The sequence below is a fragment of the Triturus cristatus genome, chromosome 1_2 (assembly GCF_964204655.1).
Source record: "Triturus cristatus chromosome 1_2, aTriCri1.1, whole genome shotgun sequence".
Classification (NCBI taxonomy): Eukaryota; Metazoa; Chordata; class Amphibia; order Caudata; family Salamandridae; genus Triturus; species Triturus cristatus.
The window spans coordinates 591,115,704-591,130,514 of NC_140580.1; positions in this window are offsets into that span (position 1 = coordinate 591,115,704).

Sequence of the window (14,811 nt, forward strand, 5' to 3'; positions counted from 1 at the left end):
GCATCGTGAGTTGTCTCCTTCCAAGCTTCCTGCTGGAGAATCGATTTCCAAGCTGGATGAGGCTACTGAATTTTGGGCACTTTTGTCAACCTCAATGTTATTTTGTGTTTTGGCGTTGTATCTTTTTGCAAAAGTGTATACCCTTCCAAACTGGTAGTCGAGTTGATCCCGGCGAAACTTGCGGTTCTTTCATTTGATAATGTCTTCTTCAAATTCATCAATTACTTGATTCAGGATCTCGTAGTTTTTGTTTGTCAGCTCCCCCCAATTGGAATCCTCTATATGTTAAGTTAGTTTGTCCACCTCTGTTTTAGCTTTATTGTATTCTTCTGCGTGATCAATTAGTTGTCTGATCATGTTGTTAGAACATTCTTTTACATTTTCTTCCCATTTTTCTATGTATTGTGGACTGGTAGTATCGGACGGTGGGAAGATCAAGATTCTTAGTCCACAGGGGATTCTATCTGCTTCTAAATACTTTTTGAGTGATGCTGCCTCCCACCATTTGGTGGTTTCTTTTTTTACTGCACATTCTAGTGTCAGGAAAGTACTTCTTGCTGATGTGGGATTGGGTTTGCTGGTTGTGTTCCTGGCAGACACTGGGTTTGTGGAGAAGGTTTCCTCAATTCTTGTTGAGCGTTGTGCTCTGCGATCCTGGCAAGATGCCATTGATTGGGTGTTCACCTGGAGTCCAATAGTATTCGTTTTTTCAGAATTTGACCAAATAGAAGAACAGGGGGGATGGGTCGCAATTCCTTACTCGGCGTGTAGAATTAGGCAGTTCTGATTTTGAGTACTTGTCCTGGACAGGGGGAGACCCCTGACCCCCTAAACGTACAGTGGTTACAGAAAAAGATGTCTGGACAGGTGTTTGTGTTTGTTCTGATTCGGGAAAAATTCCAGTTGTCTGATTTCATGGTGAAAATCCTTTATATGAAGGTGATTTAGGAATTCTGTGTAGGTTTAGTAGCGGGTATAAAACAGCCAACACGTGTTTCGCCCCCTTACATGGCCATACGGCCTGGGGCTTCTTCACCCAACACCCCTAAACCCTAAAAACACCTTTACCACCCAACACCAGAGGACAAGGGTGAGTGCCTGTTTGAGCCTGTTAAGGGTGGAGAGGACAAGGGTGAGTGCCTGTTTGAGCCTGTTCAAAACTGGTCAGGACCAGTGCCAGAAATGCTGCCCACTTTCCCATTCAGTAATACCCACCCTGTGTACTTGTCCCTCTGTATATAAGCATTTATTTTCACTATAGATATGTGCCTATCTTTGTGTATTGCTATGTATAAACATGTACAGTAATTATGTTGTTATAAAAACAAAAGAAATCGAGAAAACAAAATCATCTTTGGTCTACATGTACTTGCTTCCATTGTGCATCTATGTACCGCCATGTACTTGGATCTATGTGTCTGTTACTTTTCCCCTGAAAAAGCATATCCAATGCACTACCCAATTTCTCATCCTGTAACTCTATCAATATCTTTAATCTGCATATACTTACCTCCTTTATGCATCTATATACTTTCAATGTACTTATGGATCTATATATATATCACTTTCTTCTAATTTAGCATATCCAATGCACTACCTTATTTCTCAGCCCATACTTCTCTCAATATATCTTCTAGCCCAACTTTCTGACTCATCTCAAACTTCTTTCTAATACTCTTTCCAATTCACTACCCTCTCTCTCACCTTATACATCTATCATTATATCCTCTACACCCACTCTCTCATTTATCCCAAACCCCATACCACTACTATGTTCCCCAAAATAACACTCTCTTGACTCTCTCCTACTCTACCCCTCCTTGCATCATCGGACACCTCTTTTACTATATCGATCCCCAAAGCAAACCTTTCTAAACTCTTCCCCTCAAAAAACCCTTTTTACTCATCCAAAAACCTCCTCCTACTGCTATGACCTAAAAAAAAGAAATCCTTCACTCTTCTATCCCTCCACTATCCTTTTCAATCAAAATAACAGACTAACAGGTTCACTTCTCTAATTCCATGTTTCACTATACTAATTTTCAACACTAATCCTTTATGGGTTCCGGAGTAGCCTGCTACTCGCCAGAAAAGCGCTTCAACACCCCATCAGGGGTAGCAGGCGCTATATGATTGCAAACGTTTCTTTCCCTTTTATCCCTCCGCTATCCTTCTCACTCCAAATAACTGACTAATATCCACCACTCAAATTACTTTCATATTTCACCATACTAATTCACCACTAATCCTTTATGGGTTTCCGGAGTAGCGTGCTACTCAACAAAAAAGCGCTTCAACACCCCATCAGGGGTTAGAAGCGCTATATAAATACAAACCTTCTTTCCTCTTCTATCCTTCTGCTATCCTTCCGAATCCAAATAACTGACTAACATAGCCACCACTAAAAATGTACTTGCATGTTTCACTATACTAATTCAACACTAATCCTCTATGCAGCGCTAACTATAACTTGTGCCCCTGCCACGCACACTGCTTATGACCTCACATATGACATCACTCATGACATGTTCTATGACATCATGTATGACACCATCCAATGAGTGCTCACTTGTTTTATAGTTTAGATTGTGGCAAATAACTACTAGATTACTTTTCCCCTTAATTTTGTATAGTTTAGGTCCAGTTAATCGGTGTAAGTATTTAGAAAACACATGTCCTCCTGATGTACCATAGCTGTGTAGAGGTATTGAACATGTTATAAATCTTTATATTCAAGATTAAGTCTGTGTACAGGTGACAGTAGACTTGTGTTCATTATGTTCCATATAAGTATTTTGTTACTTCAGGAAAGGTTTCCAGCAGGGCAAAGATTCTATGTACTAGATACAAGGCTCACTTAAGAACTTTGTGACGCAGCGCAGGGAATCACCTTGCTGTGCTGCACTGCGTGACAAGGAAAGGGCAGGAATGTGCGTACGGCGTATTCCTGTCCTTTCCCATGCGCTAGCGCACAATGGGCTGCCTTGCGCCAACCCAGGAACCCTTGCACCATGGTGCAAGGGTACCTGTGTTGCATGCAGGATTGTTTTTGTGCAGGAATGTCTTGTAAATCTGGGACATGTCAAAATCCATGGGAGTTGCATGGGAGCACCCACGCAGCACCCATGGAATGCCTTCCCAGGGCAGAGTAATGCAATGCATCAATTTGTGCTGTGTTGTGCTACTCCAGATTTTTCAAGCCACTCAGAGCCACACAAAGTGGCTTTGCGTGGCTTCAAAAATCTGATTTAAGGTTTGCATCGCTCTTGAACCATGTTGCATGATGCAAGAGCGACGCAAACCGGGTAATAAATAAGCCCCTAAATATTATAAGCAGCCTTGAGTTATTGAAGAGAATTTGCTCAGCATGACAATTTCTAGTTAACATAGAAAACTGTGTGAATTAGGTACTAGCTTAGGAACGTGTACTTGTTTTGCTTCAGAAGATGGGCTATCTGTAAAGTTTTCACCATAGTATGAACAATGCATGTAGTAGGATCTTTAGCACCTTCAGATCTTGGTTATTTTTGGCGAATAGTGTCGCATAGAGTGTGCACTGCTCTTATTAGATTTTTTTTTAATAGTCTTTGGTGTATTTCTTATGAAAGGTTCAGTGTTTGCAATCTGGTATAAAGTAAACTCTGTATAGAGTAAGCACCGTTTACAGTACTCAGTTCTCTAATGACATCAACTTCATTTCTTAATGAAGGTTCAGTGTGTGTCCGGGGTACCGATAAAAGCAGTCAGTAGTAGGGCATTTGATTTTGAATTGGCTTTCACTATTGTGGCTTTCTCTGAACAGTTGTACACAAATTTACCACCATACTTAATGAGGGTTTGTGTTGTAACTTAAGGCATCCTCTGCAATGTTCCAAGTACCTGCTGGTCAGTCAGTATGAATGTGGTGTAGTGGAATGCTGGGGTGCTTGGTGACGTAATGGAATGCTTGAGTGTCTGGTGGGGTTGAGCAGCAAGGAGGCTGTTCTTGGTGGGGCTATACTTTGGCTTCTTCTAACCTACACTATGGCCAATGGAATTCCTTTACAACAGTTTCACATATAATTGCTGTCGATTGATAATGTGAACTATGTACGTGTAAAGCCATAGCAAATTATACAGCAATATGCATGAAAACGAAGCTTGGATGATGTCATCAGTGATGTCATCAGTGATGTCATTTGAGATGTCATCAGTGATGTCATAGAACATGTCATGATTGATGTCATGTGAGGTCATAAGCAGTGCACGGCTGGGGTGCAAGTATAACTGCTGAATTTCTGCATTTTCTTTAAGTTCAAATTTTAACTTTAGGTTTTTCAGTTAATTTCTATATTCTTTTTTTAACAAAAGCAAATCTTTTTATTACACCTAACTATAACGTTAGGTTAACCTTTGTTTTTTTCAGTGAATGTCCAGGTTTTTATTAAAGTAAATTAATTATTTCTGTGTGTTTCTATGGTAGAATAACTGAATAATATATTCTGTGTGCTGGTGTATGGGGAGTGTCAAGCCTCTCCTTTCAGACACTTCTCTCAGATGACAGGTGTACCTAGTAGGGAGTGGACAGGGACCGGCCTCTCCTTTCAGACCCCTCTCTCAGATCATGGGTGTGTGGAGGGACTGGCCTCTCTGCTAAGACCTCTCTCTGTAATGATGGGTGTGCATAGTAGGGTGTAGAGGGGGACTGGCCTCTCCTTTCAGGCCTCTCTCTCAGATGACGGGTGTGCATAGTAGGGTGTAGAGGGGGACTGGCCTCTCCTTTCAGGCCTCTCTCTCAGATGACGGGTGTGCGTAGTAGGGTGTGGGGAGGGACTGGCCTCTACTTTCAGACCTCACTCCCAGATGACGGGTGTACATAGTAGGGTGTGGGGAGGGACTGGCTGCTCTGGTGAGACCTCTCTCTGTGGTGATCTGTGTGTGTAGTAGGGTGTAGAGAGGGACTGGCCTCCTTTCAGATGATGGGTGTGATTATTAGGGTGTGGGGAGGGACTGACCACTCCTTTCAGACCTCTCTCTCGGATGACAGGTGTGCGCAGTAGGTCGTGGAAATGGAGTGCCCTCTCCTTTTAGACCTCTCTCTCAGATGTCTGGTGTGCTTGGTAGGTTGTGTGGAGGGACTGGCCTCCCTGCTGAGACCTCTCTCTGTAATGATAGGTGTGCATACTAGGGTGTGGGGATAGACTGGGCTCTCCTTTGAGATTGGTCTCTCAGATGACAGGTGTGCAAAGCAGGATGTGGGGAGGGGTTGGGCTCTCTGGTGAGACCTCTCTCTGAATGATGGGTGTGCATAGTAGGGTGTGGGGATGGACTGCCCTCTCCTTTCAGACCTCTCTCTCAGATTACTGGTGTGCATACTAGGGCGTGTGGAGGAAATGGCCGCTCTGCTGAGAACTCTGTAATGATATGTGTGTGTAGTAGGGTGTAGGGAGGGACTGGGCTCTCCTTTCAGACCTCTATCGCAGATGACGGGTGTGCGCAGTAGGGTTGATGTTTCTTAAATTGACTTACAACTCTTCTCAAACCAATGACCATAAATAGTAGAGTCTGATAAACACCATCTCCAGTAACACTTCTTCATACAGTGGTGTGTGCATTGCAGATTGTATTCAAACATCACCTACTTATTACTTTTCCCAATACCACAAGTCTCGCAAGATCATAATATTTAAAAAATAAATAAAAAAGATTTGACCTTCTAATCATCACAATACTAATCTCTTACACACTTTCTCTCAAAAACAAGGACTAAAATTAGCTTTCCTAATATTAGAGTGCATTGAGAACTCATCTACTTTTTACTATTTATGAAACTGAAAGAGTCCAGAGTGATTGTACAAAATTAGTTAAAAACAATATACATGTATCATCTTCACAGTACTTATCTCTTAGACACCTCCTCTCTAAATCTAGGGAGACAGCATGCCTTTCTACTTCGCCCTGTATAGCTATTTTATTTCATTTCCACAACACCTAATTTTTCCACAGTAAACTGTAATGGTGGCCATTTCATTTTTAACATTCCAAAAGCCAGCCAATCAGAATGCTCGCTCTGTGGGGAGCCTGTCGCTCCCATGAGAACATCAAGGTTCACTGGAAAAATAGGGCTCTTGACCAATCACAGGGCTCCATTTTTGATTCTGTTCTCTCAGGACTCTCGCAAACCCAACTGCCAAAATACAGAATTATTTTTTACCCTATATTTCTCAAAAATTACTTAACGGATTTACACCAAATCAGAAGAAGCACAATCTCAGGACCAGAATCTAGGTTCCTGCCAAATGTGGTATGATTATTTTCAGCAGATTTTTCTGTACTAATGAAGTCTATAGAGAATGCAGATGAGGATTTAATATTTTGGCACCCCCTTTTTTCCTTGGCCCCCGCTTGACGGAATAGCCCAAAACTTTCCAAGAATGAGCAGAGGTGGATGAACCTTTTTTTGTTGCAAAGTTTCATGGCAATTCGTCATACGGGCCTAAGGTTATTAGCAAACCAAAAAACGCTCAGCTTATGCGAAAAGCAGACCTAACTATAACTACCTACTGGTGACCGCCAGTAGGTAATATATAAACACACACAGTTTCCTTCTATACACTTACTTTGCAATGTAAAGGCATGCGTTGTAACGGCATATTAGTGGTAAAGGCATGCATGGTAACGGATGTGTGGTAAAGGCATTACTTTGTAAAGGCTGTTTCCCCACTGTGAATTGAGACCCTTGATGATTGTGATGGGTAGACACCAGCTTACCTTTCACGTGTCACTGCAGGTAGGTATAGCTGCATTGGAAGGGGTTCTATAGATGGCAGTGGGACAAATGGGATGTACGGCGAATAGCACTTGTAGCCTGGAGCTACTGAAAGGCAACAAGTGTCAAAGTATATTTGAGGATGCATACATGTTTTTAATGGTACAGGGAAATGCGTAGGAAGGGCATGGATGCCAATTTTGTGATCACTGCTTATGTATACAAAAACATAGGTTATTGAGGTGGGTGATTGTGTGCAAGTTACATAATTTGTACGGTTGGGAGTTCTTTACAATCTGTATTGTGCTGTCATTCCTTTTGGACAAAATATGGTACTTAGGTGGAAAATGTATTGTATTTCTTCTCTGAAGAGAATAAAAATAAATAAAACAAGCAACAACCTGGTACTGTATCACCCATTTGTTCCCTGAGAAAACAGACAATGTATTTTACTGTGAAAGTGCTAACCATGAGTATTAGAGACATTAATTATCTGAAAAAAAGAAAACAAGTTACTTACCTGTAACTTTGGTTCTCCAGTATTGGTAACTTTCATAGATTCCCATGGCTTGTATCATTCCCCGTCGTCGGAATGGGAGCCTCCGTAAATAAAAAATAACATAGCAGTAGGTACAAAAGAGAAAGAAAGGCCTATGCCTCATCTCATTTTGTAGCATGTCCCCCCTCTTTTTGTAAAAGAGACCAAAAAACATCTAACAATCAATCAGATTAGCCTCACCCCCTAGAACCTTCCTGAGAGAGCCTCAGATTTTCGTAGCCGTTGTGTAACAGTAACCACATTCGCTGAAGGCTGAGCTTTCCCAGGGGAAGAGGGTGGGCGCATGGGAATCTATGAAAGTTACCAATACTGGAGAACCAAAGTTACAGGTAAGTAACTTGTTTTCTTACTCCAGTATTGGAACTTTCATAGATTCCCATAGCTTGTATCAGAGTAGCTAGAAGTTAGCAATAAACCACATTTTGTGACAAATACTGAAATAACTATCCATACTTTCATAAGAAGTAAATAGACATTGAAACATTAGTCAGTAAATATTACCAGATACAAAATGTGCAATAACAGGAAGGAGGGATAGAAGGGAAAGCTCACTCCTTATTGGAAGAGATTCCTCAGGACCGCTTGTCCCACTGCCGCCTCACTCCGTGTGGAAGAGTCCAAGCAGTAGTGCTTTGTGAAAGTATGGGCACTGCTCCATGTACCTGCCCTACAAATGTCCTTGATAGGAGCTCCAGCGAAGAGAGCAGCAGATGATTAAACTGATCTTGTGGAGTGAGCCCGTACACGTCCTTCTAGCGGCTTACCCGCCGCTTGGTGACAGTAGTGAATTGCACTGGCAATCCAACGTGAAATTCCTTGCTTTGAAAGGGGAAAACCTTTTCAAGGAGCACTAAAAGTGACAAAGAGTTGCGTAGATTTCCTGAAATCCTTTGTGTGCTGAAGATAAAATTTCAGACATCTCTGGACATCCAAGAAATGAAGAGACGTTTCTGCTGGAGTCGTAGGTCGAGGGAAAAAAGATTTTAGAATGACAGGTTCATTCAAATGGAAATCCGAAGGGACCTTTGGAATAAATTTCGGATTCGTTCTTAGAATCGGAGTGTCGTTTTTGAACTGTAAAAAAGGTTCCTTAATCGTGAGAGCTTGAAGTTCTCCAACTCTCCTGGCTGACGTTAAGGCTAGAAGGAGGGCCACCTTCCATGACAGAAATGTAAGATCCGCTCTATGAATAGGCTCAAACGGAGGTCTCATGAGATGAGCAAGAACCAAGTTGAGTTGCCACATTGGAGGCGGAGGTCGAACTGGAGGGAAAACTCTAAAGAGTCCTTTCAGGAATTGTTTGAGAATCCTTGCAGACCAGAGGGAAGGGCCAGAGGCTGTCCGTCTGAATCTAGAAATGGCCGCCAGGTGTACCTTGATGGAAGAATGTGCAAGACCTGACTTGGCCAGAGATAGAATGTAGGGCAATATTTGATGAGGAGCAGAAGAGAACGGATGACTGTTTTCTCGATGGCACCACAAACAGAAACGTTTCAATTTTGAGCGATAGGTCTTATTTGTACTTGGTGCACGGGCTTGAGCTAAAACCTCTTTACATTCTTGAGGGATATTTAAACTATGGAATTCTCGGTTCTCAGGAGCCACGCTGTCAACTGAAGTGAGCTTGGATCCGGATGCACTACTTGGCCCTGGGACATAGTCAATAGAGAACGAACGGGACGCAGGTGAACCGGCTGATCTTGGGAGAGTAGGAGAAGCTCTGTGAACCAGAACTGGCGGGGCCACGCCGGTGCTATTAGAATCATTGTGCAGGGTTCCGTCTTGAGTTTTCTGAGTAAACTTGGAATCGGGGGAATTGGCGGAAAGGCGTAAACAAATGCGCCTGACCAGGCCATCGAAAGAGCATTCCCCAACGATCCTCGATGGTGATCCCTGCTTGCATAAAACCGGCATTTCCTGTTGTCTGGGGTAGCAAACAGGTCTATGGACGGAGTGCCCCAACGTGCGAAAACACTGTCAAGAGTGTCCTGATACAGCTACCACTTGTGACAGACCGACTTCAGACGACTCAATGTATCTGCTGTCGTGTTGAGGGTACCTGGAAGATGTTCTGCTGAGAGATCGATTTTTTTTATGAATTGCCCATTCCCAGATCTCTTGGGCCTCCTTGGAAAGAAGTTGAGATCTCGTTCCACCTTGTTTGTTCACAGAATGCATGGCTGTCGTGTTGTCTGTACGGACCAGGACAGTAGAGTTCCGAATCCTCTGAAGCAAAGCCTGTAAAGATAAACGAATGAGCTCCAGAAGATTGATGTGGAGAGTGCGTTGTTCGGGTGTCTAGTGACCGCTTACTTGAAGGTCTTGCAAAACCGCTCCCCAGCCTTCTAGTGAGGCATCTGTGGTCAGTATCAAAGGAGCTGGAGCAACCTTGAAAGTGAGACCTTTCGAGATATTGTCTTTGATCGTCCACCAGTTGCCCGCCTCTCTCATAAGACGAGTAACTATTATCTTGGCATCGAACGTGCCTTCCGCCTGGCGCCATTGCATGTCCAGTTGTTCTTGTAAGGGGTGCATACGAAGTCTGCAATGCGGAATTAAGGAAATGCAGGATGAAATTGATCCTAGGAGAGATTTGTACAGACGGACAGACAGAGATCGTCTTCTTTGTAATTGACGGGCGGAAAGAATCAGCCTTTTCTGTCTTTCCTCTGATGGGAAAGCTTTGCAGCAAGTTGTATCCAGAATGGACCCTAGAAACTTGGCCGACCTGGATGGAAGAAGGACTGACTTGTCTTTGTTGAGCTGAAGACCCAGATGACTGAAAAGCTGAATGCAACTTTCGACTGCCCTTGTAGTTGCTTGAGAAGATGGAGCTTTTATCAACCAATCGTCCAGGTAGGGAAAAACCTGTAGAGACTGTTTTCTGGGAAACGCTGCAACTGGGGCCAATACCTTTGTGAATATCCGCGGAGCGGCTCTGACTCCGAAAGGCAGGACCTTGAACTGAAAATGGCTCTTGGCTACTGTGAAGCGTAGAAATCTCCTGTGGGCTGAGTGGATAGGAACATGGAAGTATGAGTCCTCGAGATTCAGAGTTGCCATGTAATCGCCTGGATTCAGGAGACGCAAGATCTCCTGAAGAGATACCATCCGAAACGAGAGTTTTATGAGATAGGTGTTGAGCTCCCTCAGGTCTAAGATAGGGCGCCATTTTTCCTCCGTCTTGCGAACCAGGAAAAACCTGGAATAGAACCATTTTCCTCATTGAGATAGAGGTACTGGCTCGATCGCTCCTTTGATGAGCAGTTGATGAGCTTCGAGACGTAGAAGATGTAGATGTTTTGATTCGGTGGCGCGAGGGGCTCTGGAAGGTGGGAGGTGTTGAAACTCTGTGTGGCCAAACCGGATGATATTTAGGACCCACCGATCTGATGTTATGATCTTCCAGCCGTGGAGATATTGTGATATCCTGCCCCCCCACTGATGTTACCGGGGGTGAAGGAACAGTAGGCAGAGCCGGGAAGCTGCTATTGGCGTTTAGAGGTATCTCTCCTCTGACGCCCCTGTCGTCCTCTTGAAGGATGGCGTTTGAAAGACGCCGAATGGCCTTGGGATTGAGAGTACTGAGGTTTGTACGACTGTGAAGACTGTGAATAGGAGGAGTAGCGCTGTTGGTATCCTCCTCCTGTATGTAGAAAAACCTTTTCCTCTTGCACCCCGGAAAGGCACTTTGCGGTATTGCAATGTCCCCAGGGACCTTGCTGTTTCTGTGTATTTTGATGTCCTGTAGAGCGTCGTCCACATGCTTCCCAAAAAGCATGTCTCCATCAAATGGCAAATCTAAGATCTTATTCTGAACTTCAGGGCGAAACCAGGTAAACCGAAGCCAGCCTTGCCGTCTTAGAACAGCTGAACCTGCCAAGGCGCGAAAAGCAGTGCTGGCAATGTCCATTGCGCAATCGATGATTTCTGAAGAAGACCGCTCTCCTTCCTCCAGGATCTTCTTCGCGTCAGTCTTGGAACCATCTGGCAGTTGATCCACAAATGGAGCTAAATCGCACCACATTTGGCGATCATATCGTCCCAAAATTGCTAGTGCATTGGCAGCTCAAACAAGGAGGCTGGACATAGAGGAAAACCTCTTCCCCACATTGTCTAGGCGCCTACCCTCCTTATCCGGTGTTGTGGTAAGGGGCGCCGTTGGATTCTTTGACTTTCTTTGAGCCGCCTGCGAGATAACAGAATCCGGCTTCGGTTGACCAATCAGGCAAGCGGGACTATCGTCAGGAGCCTTATATTTTTTTTCCAGCCGCGGAAGAACAGGGATGACGGTAGCTGGAGACTGCATCACCTTTATTCCCTCACTCCATACATGCTCCACAATCGGGATGGAACGGATGGATTTCCTGTAAGGCTCCTTAAAATCATAAAGAAAGCACTCCGATTGTACAATTGGATTGGGAAGGCCAAACCTCTTGGAAGCTCTTTCCATAAGATTATGGAAACCTCCGATGTCTGCTGGAGGAGAATCTATAGGATCTGGTGATGGCGAAACAGGATCCGGAATGATATATTCGTCCCATTCTCTATCCGGATTTGGGACCTGTTCGACATTCTGATCATTATCTGATGAATCATCATCATCATGCACAGTGACGATATTCTGGCGACCTTCTATTGGTTCCGTCTCCGTTGAGATAATTGAGGAGCCACTGTAGCCGAAGAATAGGTCGGAGGTGGTGGTGGCGGCGGTTGCATTGATTGCTGATCAGAGGTTTGAGATGGAAATCTCCTCTTATAATCTAACAACATGATTTGTAAGTCACTAATAAGCGAAGACGGCATGGCCACCATACCCTGTTGTGTTTGCTCTTGAGGTCTATCTCGTGGAGGGTATTGTTGTTGTTCTAAGTAATACTCGTCAGAAACCGAGTCGTGGTATTTTTCTTCGAAGTTGGGATGGACTGTATGCATCCCCATAAGGACCTTCTTCTTCCTCTGAATATTCCTCATCGAAGAGCAATGCCGGAGGTAATGGTGTCACTCTACGCGGAGATGTCATTTCCGGTGTGATTTGGCGTCTTTTTATAGAAATCTGAACTTTCTGTATCGACAACGAGGTCATCGACAAGCTCGTCATCGAAGGAATCGTCGACAGAGAATGGAACGTCGACGACGATGGGCTGATTGTCGACGGTACCGTTGACGAGCTCATAGTCAGTACCATCATAGATGTTGTCATCAACATCGTCGTCTTCGTCGACACCATCATCGGTGTCATCATCGTCGACGTCGAGGTTGTCAACATCGTCGACAACATTGAGACAGGTACCTGTAGCGTAGACAAAATCGTCGGCGGCGAAGCTCTTGACGACAGGCCCGTCGATGGAGCTGGAATAGACTCCTGGTGAATCTTAGATGCCGTCGTCGACGCTCCTGATATTGTCATCGTCGACGGACTGATTTTCTTCTCAGATTTTCCCTCCTGAGGTACAGATGCTGGTTTCTTGAAAAGTTTTGCCTTTTCAGATGGTGAAGAGGAAAGAAAAGGTCCATGGCTAATCTTCTGAGTAGAAAGTACCTCAGGAACTAGTCCCTCCCTCTCCTGTACACCTCGGTGAGGAGATTTTTTGGGACTGGGCCTGTCAGACCTATCAGAGGTCTTTTGTAAGGCCTTAGTAGGAGGTTCAGTCGAAGTTGAAGGGGAAGACCTACCCCTCTTTTTAGACCTCCTTGAAGATGTAGCTGAGGAGGAATCTTCACTGTCACTGGATATTACTTCCTTACGTGACTTCATCTTCTGTAACCAGGTCAATAGACGTCCTTCCCTGTCTCTCAGAGTCTTTGTAGAGAAGGTCCTGCAGATCTTACAATCAGTGGCCTTGTGATCACGGTACAAGCAATAAATGCAGTCTTTATGCTTGTCCTCAATGTAAAGTCTCGTTTTAGAACAAGTAGCACAGGCTTTAAATAAAGCTTTCTTTTCCTTGTCTGACATCCTGAAGAGAAAAAAGATGAAATCCAAAAGTTGTAGAGAAATCAGAGCAGAGCTCAGTGGAGACTCCCTTAGCACAACGTGCGGTAGAAAATCTGAGGCTCTCTCAGGAAGGTTCTAGGGGGTGAGGCTAATCTGATTGGTTGTTAGATTTTTTTGGTCTCTTTTACAAAAAGAGGGGGATATGCTACAAAATGAGATGAGGCCTAGGCCTTTCTTTCTCTTTTCTACCTACTGCTATGTTATTTTTTATTTACCGAGCCTCCCATTCCGAAGACGGGGAATGATACAAGCCATGGGAATCTATGAAAGTTCCAATACAGGAGTAATCATACAGATATTTTTTTGCCACAGTGATAACATTCATGAAATTTAGGGTGCACTGCTCAGTGCTTGTGAGGTCACACATAAAATCGCAATTAGAATATTTTTCGATGAGGACCTGAGGCCTGTCTCTACCAGCACACGATTGGCTCAGCCAGCTGTTGAAAAATAAAACAATAATAAAATACCATTTTATTTTTCAGCTGCTGGTTCTGAGCCAGTGGGGCGATGCTCCTATGCCATTGCAGAGGAGCCGTTGCTGCCTTTCATTGTCGCTGTTTTTCTGTCTTTTCCTTCCTCTGTTTCCTGATTTCTATTCTAGCAGTGCTGCTTATACTGCATATCATGTTGACTTCACTAGAGGTCTTAGTCTTGGTCACCAAGTTTGGTGGGGTGCTATCATTGCTGTCTTGTAAGTGATGTAGACAGTAACCTAGTACTTTTTGGTGAGAGTGGGGCCCAAATTGCTCTTGTTAGTTAATAATAGAAAAAACTCTTGAAGTGATGAAAGAAAACATTACGCAATATATTATTTTATCGGTAGGTGGAAAGCACACATCTGACATTATTAATGTGTAACAGTGTTGTGAGGTATCTGGAATGTGTTAGGGTTCTGGGGTTTCCTGCAGACTGGTATTTGCGTTGTAAAGGCTAACCAGTTAGACCATAACTGGTGATGTTCCGTGATAGCTTGCCGGTGTCTTATGCATTATGTTGTAGAGAATGAGTCTAAATTGGGAGAATTGTGGCCAGAGGGCTTTACTATTTACGTACTTATATTTATGCTCGGTATAATGCTTGTTGGCCTGCAGTTAGATTTCATCTGTGCCTTCTGTTATCCAGTTAGCATGTAGGAGTTGTATTGTCTCTGTGGAGTATATTTACAAGCCCCTATCAACACCACAAAGTTGCTTATCAGGACGTTGTGGTGGCGATAAGGGCTTCTCCTTATTTACAGTGTTAAGCTGCTTAACGCTGCCTTGTAAATAAGGTACCCTTTCACGCTATACTTAGCGTGAAAGGGGAGGGCAATGGGTGTTGTTGTGGGTGTTTCACCGCAACACCCATTGATTTTGACACTGCCCCATGTTTACAAGGGTGGCGTAAATATGGGGCAGTGCCAAAATTAAGACCAGGGAAAGCCTGGTCTTACCCTGCGAAACGAGGAGAAATGTTTAATTTCTCCTTGTTTTGGCTGTTTCCATGTGTGCTGTGTTGTGCAGC